The sequence below is a fragment of the Phyllobates terribilis genome, unplaced genomic scaffold (genome assembly GCF_046119375.1).
Source record: "Phyllobates terribilis strain yellow unplaced genomic scaffold, ASM4611937v1 Scaffold_11__3_contigs__length_659146591, whole genome shotgun sequence".
Lineage (NCBI taxonomy): Eukaryota > Metazoa > Chordata > Amphibia > Anura > Dendrobatidae > Phyllobates > Phyllobates terribilis.
This window is the reverse complement of record NW_027362771.1, coordinates 636643271-636664752: the sequence shown is the minus strand read 5'-3', so window position 1 is coordinate 636664752 and position 21482 is coordinate 636643271.

Below are 21482 nucleotides of genomic sequence, written 5' to 3'. Positions count from 1 at the left end.
GCCCATAGTCATGGACTTTGCGTTCACCATCAGCATCACGTCCACTTCCCTGTCCCTTGCCACACGCCTTACCCATTTTAACTAGAGTGTAATATTGGGCACGCTCCAAAAATGTGACAATTATTGCCGCAGTAATATCGGATCACGTCTGATGACCACAGTTTAAGGCAGTGGCGTTAGAGATATGGTATTGGTCAGCTATTAAGTGTGAATAGGTTGAACAACACACAACTGGCAGACTTTAATTGGAGTGTAATATTTGGCACACTCCAAAAAATGCCACGATTATTGCAGCAGTAATATCAGATTATATCTGATGATGGACAAGTTTCTCTGCTTCCACAATAAAGCAATGCAAATAAAATCAACCAAATCTGGCTGTATTCTGCTAACAAGCAAAAGGAGCAGTAAGAATGGTGTAATATTTTGCTTTTTAAGCAAATAATCAGGATTAAGAGCAAAAAAAAAATTAGCCCTCATATCTAGGGCTATGGATATCAGTAACAGCAGGCGACAGCATGTGCAATGGACCATATTCTGCTCTATACACTCTCCACAAACTCTGCCTGCCTAACTCCTGCTATCACCAATAATAATATATACAGCTGGATTAGTCCTTAGAAGGACTGTTAGTTCAGATGTGTATATATATTGCTTTGGATGTGGAATACCAATACCTAACTAATAAACCGCCAATTCTCTCGCCAGCTCAGCAGCATTTCTCCCTACCCTGCCTGTCTGAAGGGTAGACTGTGACGAGCATAGGGTCACCGGGTCAGATATAGACCCGATGACGCTCTGCGTCTAGCCAATCACTGTAATGCCACAACCAACATGGCTGTGGAATTACAGTGAGTGGCAGCCAATCCCCGCGTGTTTATTTGCTGTTAAAACAGTTCCAATTATCCCGCCCGAGCATCCTGGAAGTACTCGTCAATCATCTTGAGCAGTGAGATGCTCGGGCTAGTACAGAACAGAAGTGAGCACTGTTGCTCATCACTAGTGAACACAACAAACTGCTGGAACATGAGTGGGGTACAGACTGAGATGTCACGGTGGATTGAGAAAGATGTGGTGTGCTTGTTGAAGCAAAAACAGCAGACATGTCCACTTCCGTTACAGCTGACGGCCTCTCATTCAGCCTGACTGGAGCAGGTAAACAAGTGGAGGTTCTGCGGTCGGAGACCTGCATGAGAACACTTGGCACGGTGAAAAAAGGAAGAGGAAGAAGCAGCAGATGAGGTTAATGGGGCAACAATTAGTTGGTGAGGGCCGCAAATCCGCATTTTATCACAGTGAGATTGCCAGAGTAACGCATGTTGAACGGGTGCAATGCAGGTGCCGGGATGCAACGCACAGAGACACAAGGCGTAAACAGTTAAAGTTGAATATAAACAGTTTATATATATATTTATATAACTGGTACGCTGAACAATGGATTGCAACAAGGGTAATAAACAGTAATTTGAAGTATTAGCAAAATGCGAAGTCTCTCAAGGTAATGTGGTGCCCTCGATCATGGGAGACACCACGTGAGTTCCTTAACTGTGCATATGGCTCTAGCGGGGGTCACCGGTTATTCCCGGTAGGCCGTGAGTCTTTTTCCGGATAAATTCAATTAGATCAAGTTGAGCTTCTTTAGCCCCAACCGTTCCCAACCCAACCTGAGTACCTAAACCCAATTGTCCCCGATACCGTGGGTGAACAGTAGAAGTGATGGCCCTGTTCACGTATGCAGCTCCTCTGCTTTCGCTGGCTTGACTTTTCTGGGGCAGCCGTCTCTGAAGTCCTCTCCGATTGGCCATTGGAGGCAATCTCTTGAGCATTGGGTAGGGGGGTCCAGACCTCGTCTGTCGGCGGGCGACGTCTGTTTCCGCGAACTCACTCAGTACCGCCAGCAGGTTCCGAGTCTCCTCAGCAGGCACAGCACTCGGGTCACATCTGTGAGGGATCCGGAGCTGTTCTACTGGTGCCCGGCTGTGACACCTCTGGCTTAGGCCTGTCACGCGGGGCTTCCCAGCATGCAGGGAACACGTCTGCTCCTTTCTGCTGCCTGGCGCCAAAGACCCCTTTGGTTTGGCGCGCTGGAAGTCACCTGATTGGGTCCAGCGTCTAAATCTGCTCTCCCTTCAACTTCCCTTGCATATCTTGGTTCCACTTGACTGTGTCTGGCCAGCAGATGGCAGCCTCTCTCAGTCTTTGAAACATCATGTAGGAGTTCCCTTACAAGCTCTCTCGCCTTTGCTACACGGGCATGTGACAATTCATGCATGTAGTAGTCAAATTATTGCAGTTTTTACCTCTACTGGATCTTTTTTTCTGCAAAAGCTGCCAGATAATGGGAGTTGGCTCATCTTTGTGTTGTGAAAAATGGCCCAGGCTAGGCAACCGCCCCTGCGAGCTGCAGACCCGCGACCTCTGCTGGCCCCAGCCACAGTTGTTCCTGAGGATGCAGTGCTCGTCGTGGGTGCATCACTCCATGTCTGAGACACAATGAAAACTCCTCGTCTTCCTCTTCCTCCACCTCCTCAGATGAGCTACTCAGTTGCGTGCCTCTGGGTTCATACCAATAGTGATCTACAACCTCATCATCATCTTCTCTGTTCTCCTATTCCTCGTCCTGAAAGTCACTCTCCTCCTCTTCTTGCCCTGACAGCACAGTACAGTGTGCGTGCGCCTCAGGTATCTGAGTCTCATCAGAATCAACTCTCCCCATGGTGGTTAACGTTTAGAGACAAGGGTCAGAATTCTGCACGTACCCTACTTCGTCCTGCCCCGAATCCAACATAAAAAAATTTTGGGCATCGGTGCAGATGATTTGCTCCTTTTGAGGCCGTGGCCCCACTATCAGTATTTTTCATTATTTGGTCAGTATTTTTTCGCAGGAGTGGGAGCAAAAACCAGATGATGAGCAATCAGAGAAAAGGTATAATAGAAACAAGTCACCAATTCTGCATTTATCACCCACTCCTGGTTTTGGCTCCCACTGCTGAGAAAAAATACTGACCGAATACTTATCAATTACTGATAGTGGGGCCATGGCCTAAGTTTGTGAATCTTTGGAGCAGACCTCTGTTGCCCATGGCATAGAATGTGTGAACACAGCTCTGCAGACTTGTCCATCTGTGGTTCCCCATCTGTTGGAGAGTTGTGACGTTGGGGAAAACAAGAGTAATTGGGGTGCCACCTCTGTGCACTGTACTATGTGTGATGTTGAGGTGGAGGAAGAGGAGGAGAGGCCACTTGATGCAGAACTTGCCATCCACTGGACCACATGCTCTTTCTGGCCCTCATTTTCAAGGCGTACCGCTGTGCGACTGTGTAAGCAAGGAGTGGAGTAGCCCATCCCGTAACATAAGCTGTCAGTTGTCTTTGGATAGGACGTGACAGTGTTGGTTCACTACTGGATACAGTAAAATATATGTGGCAAAAATTACAAGCTGGATGTGGCCTGCTGTATCATGTTAGTACCAGAAGAAATTAGAATTTTTTAACTGTGAATGAGCTCTGTACGCAGCTGAATTTCACCGCCAGAAAATTAAAAGCTGAGAAATGGCCTGCTCTATCACATTAGTAACTGAAGAAATTAGATTTTTTACTGTGGACGAGCCCTGTATATATCAAAATATATGCACCAAAAAATTTCAAGCTGAGATTTGGCATGCTATATCACATTAGTTACAGAAAAAATTAGATTTTTTTTTGCCTTGAATGAGCTCTGCATACAGCTGAATTTCACCGCCAGACAGAAAATTACAAGTTGAGATGTGGCCTTCTGTATCACACTATTTTCAGAAGAAATTAGATTTTTTACTGTGGGGAAGGCCTGTATATAGCAAAATATACCCACCAAAAAATTTCAAGCTGAGATGTGGCATGCTCTATCATGTTAGTAACAGAAAAAAATTGATTTTTTTTTCTGTGAATGAGCTCTACATAACATTAATGTGTATGGCTAGCTTAACTCTTTGCTTTGTCTTAGAGCTGGTCTTTTCAGAAACTTAAACTCAGAATAACTACTATGGAAAGCAATAACTCAAAGATTGAAAACCAGGCTGGACTGCGGAGTAAAAGAGAATTTACTCTGCCTAATAAAAAATGATAGTGTTGGCCCCCTTAGAAATAGTCTGAGTGAAATGGTGGATGAGAATGAGGAAAAAGCCAAAATGCTGAATGATTTTTTTTTCAACAGTATTTACACAAGAAAATTGCATGACAGAAAACATGATTAGTGATGACAAAAATTCTCCATTAAATGTCACTTGCTTAACCCAGCAGGAAGTATAGCGGCGTCTAAAAATCACTAAAGTTGACAAATCCCCAGGCCCGGATGGGATACACCCGCGAGTACTGCAGGAATTAAGTAACGTCATAGATAGACCATTATTTTTAATCTTTAAAGATTCCATAATAACAGGGTCTGTACCACAGGACTGGCGTATAGCAAATGTGGTGCCAATATTCAAAAAGGGAACAAAAACTGAACTTGGAAATTATAGGCTGGTAAGCTTAACCTCTACTGTGGGTAAAATCCTGGAGGGTTTCCTAAGAGATGCTATACTAGAGTATCTGAAGAAGAATAACCTCATGACCCAATATCAACATGGGTTTACGAGGGACCGTTCCTGTCAAACTAATCTGATCAGTTTTTATGAGGAGGCAAGTTCTGGACTGGACCAAGGAAATGCAGTGGATGTTGTGTATATGGACTTTTCAAAAGGTTTTGATACGGTTCCACACAAAAGGTTAATACATAAAATAAAAGCAATGGGGATACGGGAAAATATATGTATGTGGGTTAAGAATTGGCTCAGTGATAGGAAACAAAGGGTGGTTATTAATGGAAAACACTCAGACTGGGTCTCAGTAAACAGTGGGGTACCACAGGGGTCAGTATTGGGCCCTCTTCTTTTTAACATATTTATTAATGACCTTGTAGGGGGCATACAGAGTAATATTTCAATATTTGTAGATGACTCTAAACTCTGCAGGGTAATCAATACAGAGGAGGACAATTTTATATTACAGGAGGATCAATGTAAATTAGAAGCTTGGGCTGATAAATATCAAATGAGCTTTAATGGGGATAAATGTAAGGTAATGCACTTGGGCAGAGGAAATAAAATGTATAATTATATGCTTAATTGTAAAACACTGGGCAAAACTGTAACTGAAAAAGACCTGGGTGTATTGGTTGGCGACAAGCTCACGTTTAGTGGCCCGTGTAAGGCAGCTGCTGCAAAGGCAAATAAAATAATGGGATGCATTAAAAGAGGCATAGATGCTGATGAGGAGAAGATAATTTTACCTCTATACAAGTCATTAGTGCGACCACACTTAGAATACTGTGTACTGTTCTGGTCTCCTGTGTATAAGAAAGACATAGCTGAACTAGAGCGGGTGCAGAGAAGAGCGACCAAGGTTATTAGAGGACGAGGGGTCTGCAAAACCAAGACAGGTTATTACACTTGGGGTTATTTACTTTGGAAAAACAAAGGCTTAGGGGTGATCTTATTACTATGTACAAGTATATGAGGGGACAGTACAAAGACCTTTCTACTGATCTTTTTACTCTGAGGCCTGAGACGGGGACAAGGGGGCATCTTCTACATCTGGAGGAAAGAAGGTTTAATCATAATCACAGATGGGGATTCTTTACTGTAAGAGCAGTGAGACCATGGAGCTCTCTGCCGCAAGATGTTGTAATGAGGGATTCACTACTAATATTTAAGAAGGGCATGGATGCCTTTCTTGAAAAGTATAATATTACAGGTTATATATACTAAATTCCTTTATAGGGCATTGATCCAGGGAACTAGTCTGATTGTCGTATGGAGTCGGGAAGGAATTATTTTCCCTAATGTGGAGCTTAGTGTTTGCCACTTGGGTCTTTTTTGCCTTCCTCTGTGTAATGCACACGCCCGGACTGACTGGCGTGTGCATGTATTTGTAGTGATTGCACTGGACCGTACCGGAGAGTGAATGCCTGGAGGGGCATAACTAAGTATCCACCCGATCCGACCAAGGTCGCACGACGGCATACGACGCCAGTGCACCAAGGAGGAACCGAGCAGAGGGACCAGGGGCTACTCCAGGTCAGACCCCGGACACGGCTGTTGACCCACACCGGGGAATACAGGAACAGGCAGGTTAGGCTGGCACACAGACAGGTGGCTGCTGGCAAGCACGACTGGTATGCAAACAGGGAGGTACTGACAGGTACGGCCGGTATGCAGGCAGGTGGATGCTGGTAAGCATGACTGGTAGGCAGGCAGGGAGGTACTGGCAGGTCCGACAGGTTGGAGCACAGAGTGGATAGGTCCCAGTACAGATGGGGACTCAGGAACAGAACCGCAGATGCGGTGGACAAACACAGTAGAGTGAGGCCGCCTGGAGCGGCGAGCAAGAGCAGAGCAAGACAAGACTGCCTGGAGCGGTGAGCAAGAGTGGAGCAGGATGAGACTGTCGGAGCAGTGAGCAAGAGTGGAGCAGGATGAGACTGCCGGAGCAGTGAGCAAACGGTCAGAGCAGAGCGAGACAGCCGGAGCAGTGAGCAAAGGGTCAGAGCAGAACGAAACTGCCGGAGCAGTGAGCAAACGGTCAGAGCAGAGCGAGGCTGCCGGAGCAGTGAGCAAAGGGTCAGAGCAGAACGAGACTTCCGGAGCAGTGAGCAAAGGGTCAGAGCAGAGCGAGGCTCCCGGAGCAGTGAGCAAAGGGTCAGAGCAGAACGAGACTGCCGGAGCAGTGAGCAAAGGGTCAGAGCAGAGCGAGACTGCCAGAGCAGTGAGCAAATGGTCAGAGCAGAGCGAGACTGCCGGAGCAGTGAGCAAAGGGTCAGAGCAGAGCGAGACTGCCAGAGCAGTGAGCAAAGGGTCAGAGCAGAGCGAGACTGCCAGAGCAGTGAGCAAAGGGTCAGAGCAGAGCGAGACTGCCGGAGCAGTGAGCAAAGGGTCAGAGCAGAGCGAGACTGTCGGAGCAGTGAGCAAAGGGTCAGAGCAGAGCGAGACTGCCGGAGCAGTGAGCAAAGGGTCAGAGCAGAGCGAGACTGCCGGAGCAGTGAGCAAAGGGTCAGAGCAGAGCGAGACTGACGGAGGAGTGAGCAAAGGGTCAGAGCAGAGCGAGACTGCCGGAGCAGTGAGCAAAGGGTCAGAGCAGAGCGAGACTGCCGGAGCAGTGAGCAAAGGGTCAGAGCAGAGCGAGACTGCCGGAGCAGTGAGCAAAGGGTCAGAGCAGAGCGAGACTGCCGGAGCAGTGAGCAAAGGGTCAGAGCAGAGCGAGACTGCTGGAGCAGTGAGCAAAGGGTTAGAGCAGAGCGAGACTGCCGGAGCAGTGAGCAAAGGGTCAGAGCAGAGCGAGACTGCCGGAGCAGTGAGCAAAGGGTCAGAGCAGAGCGAGACTGCCGGAGCAGTGAGCAAACGGTCAGAGCAGAGCGAGACAACCGGAGCAGTGAGCAAAGGGTCAGAGCAGGACGAAACTTCCGGAGCAGTGAGCAAATGGTCAGAGCAGAGCGAGGCTGCCGGAGCAGTGAGCAAAGGGTCAGAGCAGAACGAGACTTCCGGAGCAGTGAGCAAAGGGTCAGAGCAGAGCGAGACTGCCGGAGCAGTGAGCAAAGGGTCAGAGCAGAGCGAGACTGCCGGAGCAGTGAGCAAAGGGTCAGAGCAGAGCGAGGCTGCCGGAGCAGTGAGCAAACGGTCAGAGCAGAACGAAACTGCCGGAGCAGTCAGCAAACGGTCAGAGCAGAGCGAGGCTGCCGGAGCAGTGAGCAAAGGGTCAGAGCAGAACGAGACTGCCGGAGCAGTGAGCAAAGGGTCAGAACAGAGCGAGACTGCCGGAGCAGTGAGCAAACGGTCAGAGCAGAGCGAGACTGCCGGAGCAGTGAGCAAAGGGTCAGAGCAGAGCGAGACTGCCGGAGCAGTGAGCAAACGGTCAAAGCAGAGCGAGACTGCCGGAGCAGTGAGCAAAGGGTCAGAGCAGAGTGAGACTGCCGGAGCAGTGAGCAAAGAGTCAGAGCAGAGCGAGACTGCCGGAGCAGTGAGCAAAGGGTCAGAGCAGAGCGAGACTGCCGGAGCAGTGAGCAAAGGGTCAGAGCAGAGCAAAACCGCCTGGAGCTGTAAGCAAAGGCAGAGCAGAGCGAGACCGCCTGGAGCGGTGAGCAAAGGGTCAGAGCAGAAAGAGACCGCCTGGAGCGGTGAGCAAAGGCAGAGCAGGCAAGAGGAACCGGAGCGGTGAGCAAGGCAGAGCAATCATTAACCGCCAGAGCGGTGAGCAAGGCAGAGCAGGCAAGATCCGCCGGAGCAGTGAACAAGGCAGAGCAGGCAGAAACCGCCGGAGCGGCGAGCAAGGCAGGGCAGAGGGGACAGGGCTCTATTCACATGGAACAGATAGGAAGGGAAAGGCAGAACCAGATACCCACAGGGTACTTGCAGTGAAGTAGCGAGTGGACCACAAACTCACAAACGGAAGTACAGTGACAAAGAGCAGGAGTTAGGTGTGAGTTCAGACTCTGCAGACAAAGGGAAGAAATGGGCGTAGAGAGAGACGGGAAACAGGCTGGAAGATAGTTAGGGCAGGAACAGACACTGGGAAAAGACACAGACAACAAATCTATGTATGCGGCCCCTAGAGGGCAGAAGGAACAGGCTAAGAGCGTGTTCACACGGGCCTGGAAATACAGCCTCCAGGAAAGGCAGAAAGACAGCTGGCTAGAGTACACAGACAGGACACAGTTCAGACACGGGAACTGATACCGCAAGGCAGGAAACATAGACAGGACCTGGCACATCAGTGACTAGAAGCCAACTGACAGAACAAGATGCTCAGGCATGGATTCCAAGGAGGAGCTGGGTTAAATACCAGGTGACAGACAGCAATAGGCTGTGGAAGCATCAGGGGTGTGTCTGCAGCAGCTACAAGAAGCAGGAAGTTCGGCGGGCGTCACCATAAGCAGCCAGAGCAGAGCAAAGCAGACAGTATGGAAAGAAGCCAGAGTGGCAGTCTGGACTGGAAATCAAGTGCGCGCTCTTGCACAGTGGGAGATGGACCACTATGCAAGGACGCCACCAGGTATGTTACACTCTGGATCAACATGTTAGGCTATGGGGTGAACGAGATGGACTTAGTCTTCCTTCAACTTTAAAAACGATGTTACTATGTTACTATGTAATAACCTAAGTAGTATTCTTTTAAGTAAATAATATACTGATACATACAAATATAATAGCCCATAATTACAGTGAACATATGGCAAAGGGTGATTGATAAATGGTGAAAATAAATATCAGTCCATTTTTTTTCTTGCATTTAACCCACAATAAAGGTTAATGTTACTGCGACACTTGTGTGTGTATCATGTAATTGCGCAAAAATACTTGCAGCTAATCTTTTAGTAAACAAGAGACCTCATGTGCAAATGTTTCCATAAAAGCAAAATGTTATGGCCGGTGCAACATTAAATGATAGAAGTCCAAAAAGATATGATAGAATAATAAACAAAAAAAAATCTTATGCATGAACAAAGTATATGTGTGCATAATGAGATACGCAAGTCTTATGTGAATGTGCATGTTTTATATAAGCCTGTCTCTTTATGTATACTGGTGTGTAATACAGTATGTGTGTGTAATGTGTAAGTTCCAGAGTAATGTATAAGCTTGTATAAGCCTAATCTGTAGATGCATATGTATTAGCATAATTTATATGTATGTGTATCTGTGTCTGAATGTGCAGATGGTGTATACCAGAGAAAAGGGGCACCGGGTCCTTCATTGTCAATTGTTGCCTAAATGAACTAGTAATTATTGATGAGCGAGCATGCTCGCCACAATTCGGTACACGCCTGAGCATTAGTGTTGAGCGAACATGCTCGACACTGCTCGGTACTGGCCCGAGCATCACGCTACTCGGGATATTCGGCGAGCACCGAGCATTTCCGGGTTACTCGGGCGGGAGCTCGGGTCTCCGCCCTGCATGTTTGAAGCTCTTTACAGAGCCAATGAACATGCAGGGATTGCCAGCCAGTCACTGTAATGCTGCAGCCATGTTGGTTGTGGGCATTACAGTGATTGGCTGGCCGCACAACGTCACCTCGTGTATTTAAAACCGGGCGCCGCCATCTTGGACACAGTCGCTCCGGATTAGACAGTGTAGGGACAGCGCTGCTGATTTAGGGAGAGATATAAACTGCGAAATAGTTAGTGTAGGGTTTGTAAAGGCTGCCAGAACAAACAAACAGTCGTTATCAGGACCAATATCCATCCCAGATACCAGGCAGGCAGACAGGCTGTATAGGAGACACAGTGGTTATACCAGCAAACGCTGCATTACAGTCCTGTGTGCTTCTGTTGCTGAAATTGCTGGACTTAGCACCAGGTGTCGGGGGCCAGGAAAAATCCTTTTTTTTTCATCTAAATCCTCCTTTTTTTTTCCTCCTTCACAGTGTACAAATACCCGTCTTATTAACCTTTTGGTGTGTCCCCCCCCCCCCCCCAAAAAAAGCGTGTCTCTGATTTTTCAGACACAAATATAACTGTTGAAAATAGTCTGGTGTAGGCTAGAGAAACAGAATTGTTGTTTTGCACTTCCACGGTTCAAACCTCTGTATTATCCATTTTGGGCCATTTGTATCTAAAAAAAAAAAACAGTTTGAGTGTGTCGCTCACTGTTCAGCTGCAAATCTATATATTTAAAAAAGTCTGGTATACGCCAGTAAACAATAACTGTGGTTTTGCCATCCCACGGTAAAAAATCTCTATTATTCAGCTTTTGGTAGTTTTTTCCGTAAAGAAAAACAGTAGTGTCTCCTGACTGTTGTGACACCAAAATATATCTGTTGAAAATAGTCTTGTGTAGGCCCGACATCCCAGTGTGGTTTCGCAGTTCCACGGGTCAAATCGCTGTACTATCCAGTTTTCGGCCTTTGGTATCTAAAAAAAAGCAGTTTGAGTGTGTCGCTCACTGTTCAGCCGCAAATATCTCTATTTAAAAAAGTGTGGTATACCCCAGTAAACAATAACTGTGGTTTTCCTCTTCCACAGTTCTAATCTCCTTTTTATTAACCTTTTTCCATTGATAGTGCAAGTGTAAGCTATTTTACCTCATTTACCATGGGCAAGGCGCGTGGCAAGGGACGTGAAAGTGGACGTTCTGGTGATGGTTCGTGCAGAGGATGGGGCCGTGGCCAAGGTGGAAATCTGCCACATCCAACAGCCAGATCTTCTCGCTCCCACTTCTTGATGAAATTACTAGGGAAGCACAGAACAACACCAGGATTGAGAACTGATCAGTGTGAACAGGTTATTAATTGGATAGCAGATAATGCTTCCAGTTACCTGGGCACCACCAACTCCGGTCTTTCTTCCACATGGTCAACTCTTAGTAGCCGTGAGTCTCGACCGCATACTCCTCCTCACCCTGATGCTCCTTCCTCCCACCATGCCGAGTGTCGTCAGACAGCAAGTGATCCCACACTTGGACACTCTGAAGAGCTGTTCACTGGTCCATTTCCATATTTGGGCCCCTCACCTGATACGTTTGAAGTGGTGGAAGAGGAGATCCCATGTTGCGATGCCCAAATATTTGAACAGCCACGGCCACAGGAAGTCGACGTTGGCAATCTGTCACAAGAGGTGGACGATGACGAGACACAAGTGCCAGGAAGGGAGGAGGAGGATCTTGGTGCGCATGTGGAAGAGGAGGAGGTGGTGGATGATCTAGTAACTGACCAAACGTGGAAGGAGGACATGCAGAGTGAGGCCAGCAGCACACAGGGGGAGGGAGGCAGAGTACCCCAACAGGCAGGAAGATGCAGTGTGGTGGCCGCAGACAGAAGGCAGGCAACCGTTCCCCGTTACACCAACACGAGGGACGTTGTCAGTACAAGCGGTAGGTCTTCCAGAGTCTGGAATTTTTTTAAATACTCTGCTGATAACCCCAAAAAGGCCATATGTTCCTCCTGCCATGCCAGCATCAGCAGGGGTTACAAAACTACCAGCCTGACCACCACCAGCATGATCAGGCACATGGCAGCAAAGCACCCGACTTTGTGGGGCGAAACCCAGGGTCCCCGACCAGTGTCAGCGGGAGTCACCACTGCTTCTTCCACTGTTGTGCATGAAATAGAACCCCCTGTTGTGTGAGCAAGGCAATCCCCTGTCCATACTGCATGTAAAGATGCCCCCTCCTCTCAGTCTTCACTTGTTTTGGCAGTTTCTCAAGAAACAGCATCAACGTCCACGTCCACGTCCCACCGCAGCATTCAATTGTCCATATCCCAGACCTTTGAACGAAAGCGGAAATTCGCAGCTAACGCCCCACAGGCCACAGTCCTAAATTCACACATTTCATGACTGCTTGCGTTGGAAATGCTGCCTTTTAGGCTGGTGGAGACTAGTGTTGAGCCACCCCCGTAGTGTTCGAGTTCGGTTCGGTTCGTCGAACACCCGTGTGTTCGCCGAACTGTTCGTCGAACTGTTCGTCGAACACCTTCGAACACCGTTAAAACCAATGGCAGGCATACAAAAACACATAGAAACACATAGAAAACACCTTCAAAGGTGTCCAAAAGCTGACAAACTGCTCAGAAGACACAACTAACACATGGAAAAGTGACAAGTACATATAGTCATGCGAAAAGAAAAGAGGTGGAGGAGTAAAAGGAGGGGGAGACACAGATATAGGCATGTCATGCCCTTCTAAAATCCAAAAAGTGAGAAGCCGAGACGGCCAGTCCGCTCCTGCCCGTGCCACCTCCGTGTCGCCGGGTTTGTGCCAGAGCCGCGGTGAACCCTGACGGCCAGCCCCCCTCTCCCAATACTGGTGCCTGTCCGCTGGTGGGTCGAGAGAGCCCCCCTGTGGTGGAGGCAGCTCTAAGCTTTTTTATTTAAATTGTCCCTCTAATTTGAATGAATACACTTTAAATCCATTTACAAGGATCTATTGGAGGGCAAGTCTCATGCCAGCAGCCGCGTAATTCCAGCTCCAGTAGCGTCCACTAAAGCTGCTGCAGTTAAAAAGCTTTTATAAGGATCGAGCTCGGCTGTCCACCGCAAGGCATCCTAGTGCCAGTCCCAGCCCCTATGCCTTGGGGTGCCTCCTGATGCTCTTCACTAAGTATCCCGTGGTCCCGAAGCATTTCCTTTGAAAAAATTAAGTGTCCAAACTACAGGTGGTGTAGCTTGCTTAACAGCCGGGATAATCCGCTGACTAGCAGACACTGCTACTAGGCACAAAGTATTTCCTGGGCTAGATGCAGTTAAAAATTTGTAAGTAGATACTCTCGTTGGATGCTGAGAAAGCATTCCATAGAGTCTCCTGGCACGCCATATATGATTCTCTTAAAAAGCTTGGGGTAGGGGTCTAGGGGACCCTTTTATAGCCAAAATCACGGCCCTGTATCACAATACGTCACCTAGGCTGAAGATAAATGGAACTGTAGCACCGAGGGCTCGGTTGCTACAGACGTATTGCACCTCACCCAGAGGTGTGATATCTCACTCTCAGATAAGGATGGAGTGTGGATCAGGACCCGACACCTGCATGCATTACACCACATTGCCGTGGGGCAGGGCGACCAATATGCCCCTGAGATGGGCACGACAGTCCCTGTCCCTGGCTGGAGTGGGGGGAGGGAACACTGAGGAAGGGGAACCCTGCAGTGCAGGAGCAGGGAGGAAGCAGTTCCTGGGTGCATTGAGAAGGGAGTATAAAAGGTGGGCACCATCTTAGTTCAGTGCAGAGAAGTCTGAGCAGAAGTGGCAGGGAGCAGGGGCTCTGCATGAGCTCTGCTCCGGAGGCGGGCCTAGTAACAGAGGCCCAGGCCTGCAAGAGGGAGAAGGAAGGAAGAGGAGCGGAGAAGGCTCCAGGAACGAGGAATGAAGGGATCCCAGGGGTGCGGACGGGCGAGTCGCCATCGCACGCCCGAATCCACCTGCGTGGAGGGGTCAGGCCAAAGGGGGAGACCGGTCCCCGAACTAGTGGAGGCAGGAAACGACCCTCAGCTAGAAACCGGAGGCTCTGACATTTTATGTGGCGCAGCCCCTTGCTCCACCCGCTAGGAAGGCACCACATAGGGTCAGGGAAACTGGCGCCAAGTTTACCAAGAGGAGGCCCGAGGCAGCCGGACAGAAGTGTTGGTAAGAAAGGCCAGACAAAGGACACACAAAGGGGGTCCTGTGAAGCGCTGCAAAGTTATCTGGGAGTTGTCTGAGCCCCTCACCTGGTGAGCACAGTACGACGTGGGCAGCCGTTACCTGCAGACGTGGTCTGGATAATAAGAACTGTGAGTAAAGGCCCTGAACTGCATCACTGACTCCGTGTCGTTACTGCTGCTGCCCTGCACCATCACCCCCATCCTCCGCATACACTGCCCTGAGGCTATACTCCTCCCGTGGGGAGTTATGCTACGCTCTGCTGCACCCACAACACCAGCCTTAGCGGTCTGCCCTGTAGCGGCGGTTCACTCTGACCGCAATCCACGGGTGGCGTAGTCGGACATTTAAACATCAAAACCACATAAATAGTTCCGCCACTGGTTTGACCGCCCTGAACCACGGAACCGGATCGCCGCCACGAAGACTACAACCACCAGCATCCACCAAAAAGGGTCCAGCTCCGGGTGTCCCAAGGCCCAGGGGGTGCGTCAGAACATTTTCATCACCTTTCACAATCACCAATGGGACAAGGCAGGGATGTCCTCTGTCCCCTCTCTTATACATCCTAGTGACGGAGCACCTGCTCTCATCAATTCGCCATAACCCCAATATTAGGTGGATTGAGGTGGGAGGCACCGAGTACAAGTGCTCTCTATATGCTGATGATGTCCTAGTATATATCACTCAATCACATATATCCATCCCTGCTGTTATGGCTGAAATAGATCACTTTGTTACATGGTAAAATTTTAAAATCAATGCAGCGAAGTCTGAGGCCCTCGATGTCTCCCTCCCTAAATCCATATAGGATTCCATCCAGTCCAACTTTCCCTTTGCCTGGCCCTCACAGGGTATCAAATACTTAGGAATTCCTATTCATAGAGACCTCTCCCATCTATGTTATCTTAATTTTGGGCCCTTTATTGAACAATTCCATACAGACCACGGTTGGCAAGTTAGAACTGTAAGATTCACTACGTGAACCACTGGTGTTTTGTGGAAAAGCACATGTACACAGCGTTCCAAATTATTATGCAAAAAGTGTTTAGGAGTGATAAGGGAAGAATTTGTTTGTTTGTCAGTTAAACTCATTGATGGTGATGTGTGTCAGGGCTCTTTATATCACTGTAAGCAATTGCAGACACCTGTGCTAATTAGTTTGGCAGGTGTGTCCAATGAAAGGCAAGACTACTTAAGAAGGCTCTCTCACATTATTAAGCAGCCTACATTTTCTGCCAAAATGGGAAAGAAAAAGGATGTGTCGGCTGCTGAGAAGCAACAAATTGTGGAGTGTTTAGGTCAAGGCATGACTACAATCAACATTGTGCGATGATCAGGATGAAGTGTCTTGGCAATCAAGAAGTATGTAGCTGATTCACAGTACACACGTGTGCGTGCTGATAAGGGCAAATTGAGGACTCTTTCCTACAGGCAATTACGTCAGGTTGAAAGAGCAGCGGCAAAAAAGCCTTGTCATAGCAGCAGACAAGTTTTTGAAGCTGCTTGTGCCTCCAACGTCCCCCGAACAACAAGATGCAGGGTCCTTCAGAGGTTTGCAGCTGTGCATACGCCATCCTGTCGACCTCCTCTATCCACTTCACACAAAAGAAACGGCTCCAGTGGGCCAAACATTACATGAAGACTGATTTCAAAACTGTTTTGTTCACGGATGAGTGCCGTGCAGCGCTCGATGGTCCAGATGAATGGAGTGGAGGATGGCTGGTTGATGGACACCCCACGCAAACACGGCTACAGCGCCAACAAGGAGGAGGTGGAGTAATGTTTTGGGCTGGAATCATGGGGAGAGAGATTGTCGGCCCCTTTAGGATCCCTGAAGGCGCTAAAGATGAACTCCATAATGTATGTGGATTTTCTCAAACAGCACTTCCTGCCATGGTTCAAGAAGAAGAACCGTGTATTTCACAGCAAGATCATTTTACTGCATGATAATGCACCATCTCATGCTGCACATAAAACATCTGCATCTCTGGCTGATATGGGCATAAAAGGGGACAAACTTATGGTGTGACCCCCATGCTCCCCTGACCTCTACCCCATTCAGAACCTTTGGAGCATCATTAAAAGGAGTGTCTATGATGGCGGGAGGCAGTTCACATCTAAGCAACAGCTCTGGGAGGGTATTCTGTCCTCATGCAAAACAATTGAAGCAGAAACCATCCAAAACCTGACAAATTCAATGGACGAGAGAGTTCAGAAGCTCCTTTCGAACAAGGGGTCCTATGTGAAAATGTAACATCACCTAGAATAAAGTTTTGAGTTGAAAACTGTTTGATTTCAGTTTCTAACAACCTGCTAATGCTTATAATTTCAAAAATGGCCATTTTTTTGGTCTTTATTAAAATGAAAAGGTTGATCGAAAAGTTTGGGGGATCTAAGAGTGTGGCAACCCAGTAGTCATGATTACTTCGAATTCTGACAATATGAGGGTCATGCTGCAGGTAGTGCAGCAAGAAGGCACTTATGTGTCTTGCGCATCTCGGAGCCCCAAAATTATTTTCCGGGCTAGATGCAGCTAAAAATTATTTTTAATTTTAAATCTGGTGAAGCTTATTATAGATGGTCTAATAGGATCAGTGCTGCACACTGCTACAAAGCCCAAATTATTTTCCAGTCAAGATACAGATAAACATGATTAGTAATTTGAAAGCTTAAAACGGTTGGTAGGGTGATTTTAACCAATCATCAAGCTTTTACTCTCCCCAGGATGACACAGGGGTAGAAAAGTCGTTTCGGATCCATGATTTGTTCATCTTTATGAACGTGAGTCTGTCTACATTATCAGTGGAGAGCCGCGTGCGCTTATCTGTCAGCACACCACCAGCAGCGCTGAACACACGTTCAGACAGAACGCTGGCTGCGGGGCATGACAAGATCTCCAAGGCGTAAGTGGCTAGCTCCGGCCATTTATCCAGATTGGAAGCCCAAAAAGAGCAAGGGTCCAGTGACACAGTCGTGGCTTCAATGTTTACTTGGAGATACTCCTGTACCATCGTCTCTAGGCGTTGACTATGTGTCAGACTTCTTGTCTCCTGTGGCCTTGCAAAGGATGGGCTAAAAAAGTGGTGAAATGATTCCGCAAAATTGATGTTACCAGCAGATACTGTGGTTCTGTTACGGTTTGAGTGCTGAACACTTGACGGTCCCACGGTTGGCAAGTTGGAACTGTGAGATTCACTACGTGCACCACTGGTATTTTGTGGAAAAGCACATGTAAGATTCTGCAACAGTCTCTGCTGATACTCCTGCATGCGTGCATCCCTTTCTATGGCAGGAATAATTTCTGCAAATTTACTTTTGTACCGGGGATCTAACAGTGTGGCAACCCAGTAGTCAGGATTATTTCTAATTCTCACAATTCGAGGGTCATGTTGCAGGTAGTGCAGCAAGAAGGCACTCATGTGTGTTGCGCATCCATGAGCACCAAGTCCCTGTTGTGTTGGTGGCGAGGTAACAATCATGTTTCCTTCCTCTGTCCTCTCCCCCCAACCTCGCACAACAGAAATGTGATCAAGGTCTCCCTCATCTGATGAGTCTTCCATCAGTTCGTCCTCCACTTCTTCCTGGGCTCCTGCACCTTCCTCACTAGTTTGGCTGCTACCATGCGCCCTGGTAAAATCATCTCCCCCACCCTCACATGCCTGCCGCCTTGGTGCTGCCGACCGTCTGGACCTTGCAGATGTTAGCCCTTCCGCATAAAACTCCTCCTCCTCTACTTCCTCCACCTCCTCTTGTGCCACCACCTGACTCCGAATTCTGTTTAACATGTGCTCCAGCATGTAAATCACCGGAATAGTCATGCTGATAATGGCATCGTCAGCACTAAACATCTTCGTCGCCATTTCAAAACTGTGCAGAAGGGTGCATAGGTCCCTGATCTGAGACCACTCCTCCAGCGTGATTTGCCCCACCTCTGAATCTCGTTGGCCCAGGCTATACGTCAGAACGTATTGCACCAGGGCTTGTCGGTGCTGCCACAGTCGCTGCAACATGTGCAGAGTTGAATTCCACCGGGTAGGCACATCGCATTTTAGCCGGTGAAGTGGCAGGCCCAACGACTTCTGTAGAGATGTAAGTCGCTGAGCTGCGGGATGCGAACGGCGGAAGTGAGCACACAGCGACCGTGCCCTCACAGAAGGCCATTTAGTCTGGGATAGTGGGCTAAAAATTGCTGGACAACCAGGTTCAACACATGAGCCATACAAGGCACGTGTGTGACATTGCCCCGGCGAAGGGCCGCACCCAGGTTTGCAGCATTGTCGCACACGGCCTTCCCTGGTTTCAGGTCCAGTGGAGACAACCATTCATGAAATTGGTTCTCCAGAGCTGACCACAACTCCTCAGCTGTGTGACTCACATTTCCCAGACATTTCAATGTAAAAACCGCCTGATGACGTTGAGCCCTACTGCCAGCATAGTAAGGAGGTGTGCAGGATCCCTTCTGCGCAGTTAGAAAGCTTGTGGCATGACCAGACAGGCTTTGGGTGCAGGTGGAAGACCGAGAGGAGGTTGAGGAGGCAGAAGCAGTGGAGGAACTTTGACATAAAGAGGATTGACGCACAACTCGTGGGGACGGCAAGACTTGGACAGCAGCCCCTTGTCCTGCTGTCACCATAGTTACCCAGTGCCCAGTCAGCGACATGTAACGCCCCTGTCCATGCCTACTCGTCCAAGTGTCTGTGGTGAAATGCACCCTGTCACACACAGAGTTTCTCAAAGAAGCGGTGATGTTGTGTGCGACATGCTGGTGGAGCGCAGGCACACCTTTCTTTGAGAAGTAGTGCCGACTGGGCATCTGGTACTGGGGCACTGCGACGGACATAAGGTCTCGAAAATCCTCTGTGTCCACCAGGCGGAAAGGCAGCATTTCTGTAGCCAAGAGCTTGCAGATGGTGAAATTCAACCTCTTAGCTTTCTCATGGCTAGGAGGAAATGGTCTTTTACTTGTCCACATCTGAGGGACCGAGGGCTGGCTATTGTGCTTAGACGGGGTTGATAAGGGTGTCCCCGGCAAACTGCCGGTCTGTCAGGAAGATGCAGGCGGACATGTTAGGTTGCCTTGATCCAAAGGTGGTGCTATCGATGTCGGACAGCGCTCAAGACCAGCTGGTGTTACCACCTCCAAAGAAAATGATGACCTGCCAATCACGCTGGCTGTTGCGGGTAAAGAGGTGGCAGGTCTGCGCCCCAAAACAGGTGTGACTGCTGTCCCCCCAGTCACAGAGGATGAAGAGGCCGCGGATGCACAAGATATGGCAGACGGTGGTTGGCCCGGCCGGCTAGACCGCATTGTAGCACACTGAGCTTCCCACTGCAACTTATGCTTCATGTCCATGTGCCGGTTCATGCATGAAGTACTCAAACTATGTATTTTTTGGCCTCTACTTAGCTTTTGCTGACAAATGTTACAGATAACACGAGTTGGGTCATCTTTATCGATCTGAAAAAATGCCCAGGCTATGCAAGGCTTAGCACCCATGCGACTTGAAGAGCCACCACGACTTGTGGTGAGAGGCAGAGTTGTGTTTGAGGATGCAGTTGTTGACGTGCTTCCAGTACTACGTCTCTGTCCAGGAAGGCGCAACCTGACCTCGTCGTCACTAGCATCTTCCTCCACCTCCTCTGCTGACCTCATCTCTTGGCTGACTGTGGGTTGACAGTAAGTGGGATCTCCGACCTCATCATCATCACCCTGTGCGTTATCACACCCGTCGTCCTCAGAGCCAACCTGTTCCTGCCCTGACAAAAAACTAAAGTTGTCGCTCCAATCAGGTATTTGAGTCTTATCATCGTCTTCCTCATTGTCTCCACCAACAGGAGTTACAGTTTGGGAATGAGGGTCTACATTATGGTCAGAACCTTCTGCGTCTGGTCCTGGATCCGACTCATAAAGATTCTGGGCATCAGTGCAGATCATTTCCTCGTCTGGATTCACAGAAGCGCTGGAGTCGACCTCTGATTCCCAGGCTATAGTATGAGTAAACAGCTCTGCAGACTCAACCATCTGTTCTACCTCATACTCAGACGGGCAGCTGGAGATTTGGGAGCTGTGAGGAAGCAAGTGCGATTTGGGTGACACCTTTGAGGACTGGAGTATTTGTGATGTTGAAGTTGATGTGGAGGAGAGCCCACTTAAAGGAGCACTTGATATCCGTTGAAGCACCTGCTGTTTTTGTGCCTCATCTGGAATTTGTAGCGATTGGCGTGGCCGTAAGAAAGGGATCTTATCACATTGTCCGCTAAAAGAAGTAGACATTTTAGTTTGGCTGGAAGATGGTCTTTCTTCTGCACCTACCCCACGGATACAACCTTTTTTCCCCTTCCCAACACGCCTATTCCCCTTTCCACCAGCAGCAGGCCTTTTTCCACTCATTTTGGTGGTTAACTAATTCACAACTCTGGAGTTGTTTGCACAAAAAAACAATGGATGGTAACCGAGCAGAGCTGAGTGGCCAAACTGTGGTATTAGGCCAAAACTATTGGCTGGGCTAGATGCAGAAAAAAATTATTTTTAATTTGCAACCTGATGGAGGTCAGTATAGATGGACTAATAGAACAAGTCCCACACGCTGCTAGAAGCCCAAATATTTTTTCAGAGATAAATGAAGAAAAAAATTATTTTTAATTTGCAACCTGATGGAGGTCAGTATAGATGGACTAATAGACCAAGTCCCACACACTGCTAGAAGCCCAAATATTTTTTCAGAGCTAGATGCAGAAAAAAATTATTTTTAATTTGCAACCTGATGGAGGTCAGTATAGATGGACTAATAGACCAAGTCCCACACACTGCTAGAAGCCCAAATATTTTTTCAGAGCTAGATGCAGAAAAAAATTATTTTTAATTTGCAACCTGATGGAGGTCAGTATAGATGGACTAATAGACCAAGTCCCACACACCGCTAGAAGCCCAAATATTTTTTCAGAGCTAGATGCAGAAAAAAATTATTTTTAATTTGCAACCTGATGGAGGTCAGTATAGATGGACTAATAGACCAAGTCCCACACACTGCTAGAAGCCCAAATATTTTTTCAGAGCTAGATGCAGAAAAAAATTATTTTTAATTTGCAACCTGATGGAGGTCAGTATAGATGGACTAATAGAACAAGTCCCACACGCTGCTAGAAGCCCAAATATTTTTTCAGAGATAAATGAAGAAAAAAATTATTTTTAATTTGCAACCTGATGGAGGTCAGTATAGATGTACTAATAGACCAAGTCCCACACACTGCTAGAAGCCCAAATATTTTTTCAGAGCTAGATGCAGAAAAAAATTATTTTTAATTTGCAACCTGATGGAGGTCAGTATAGATGGA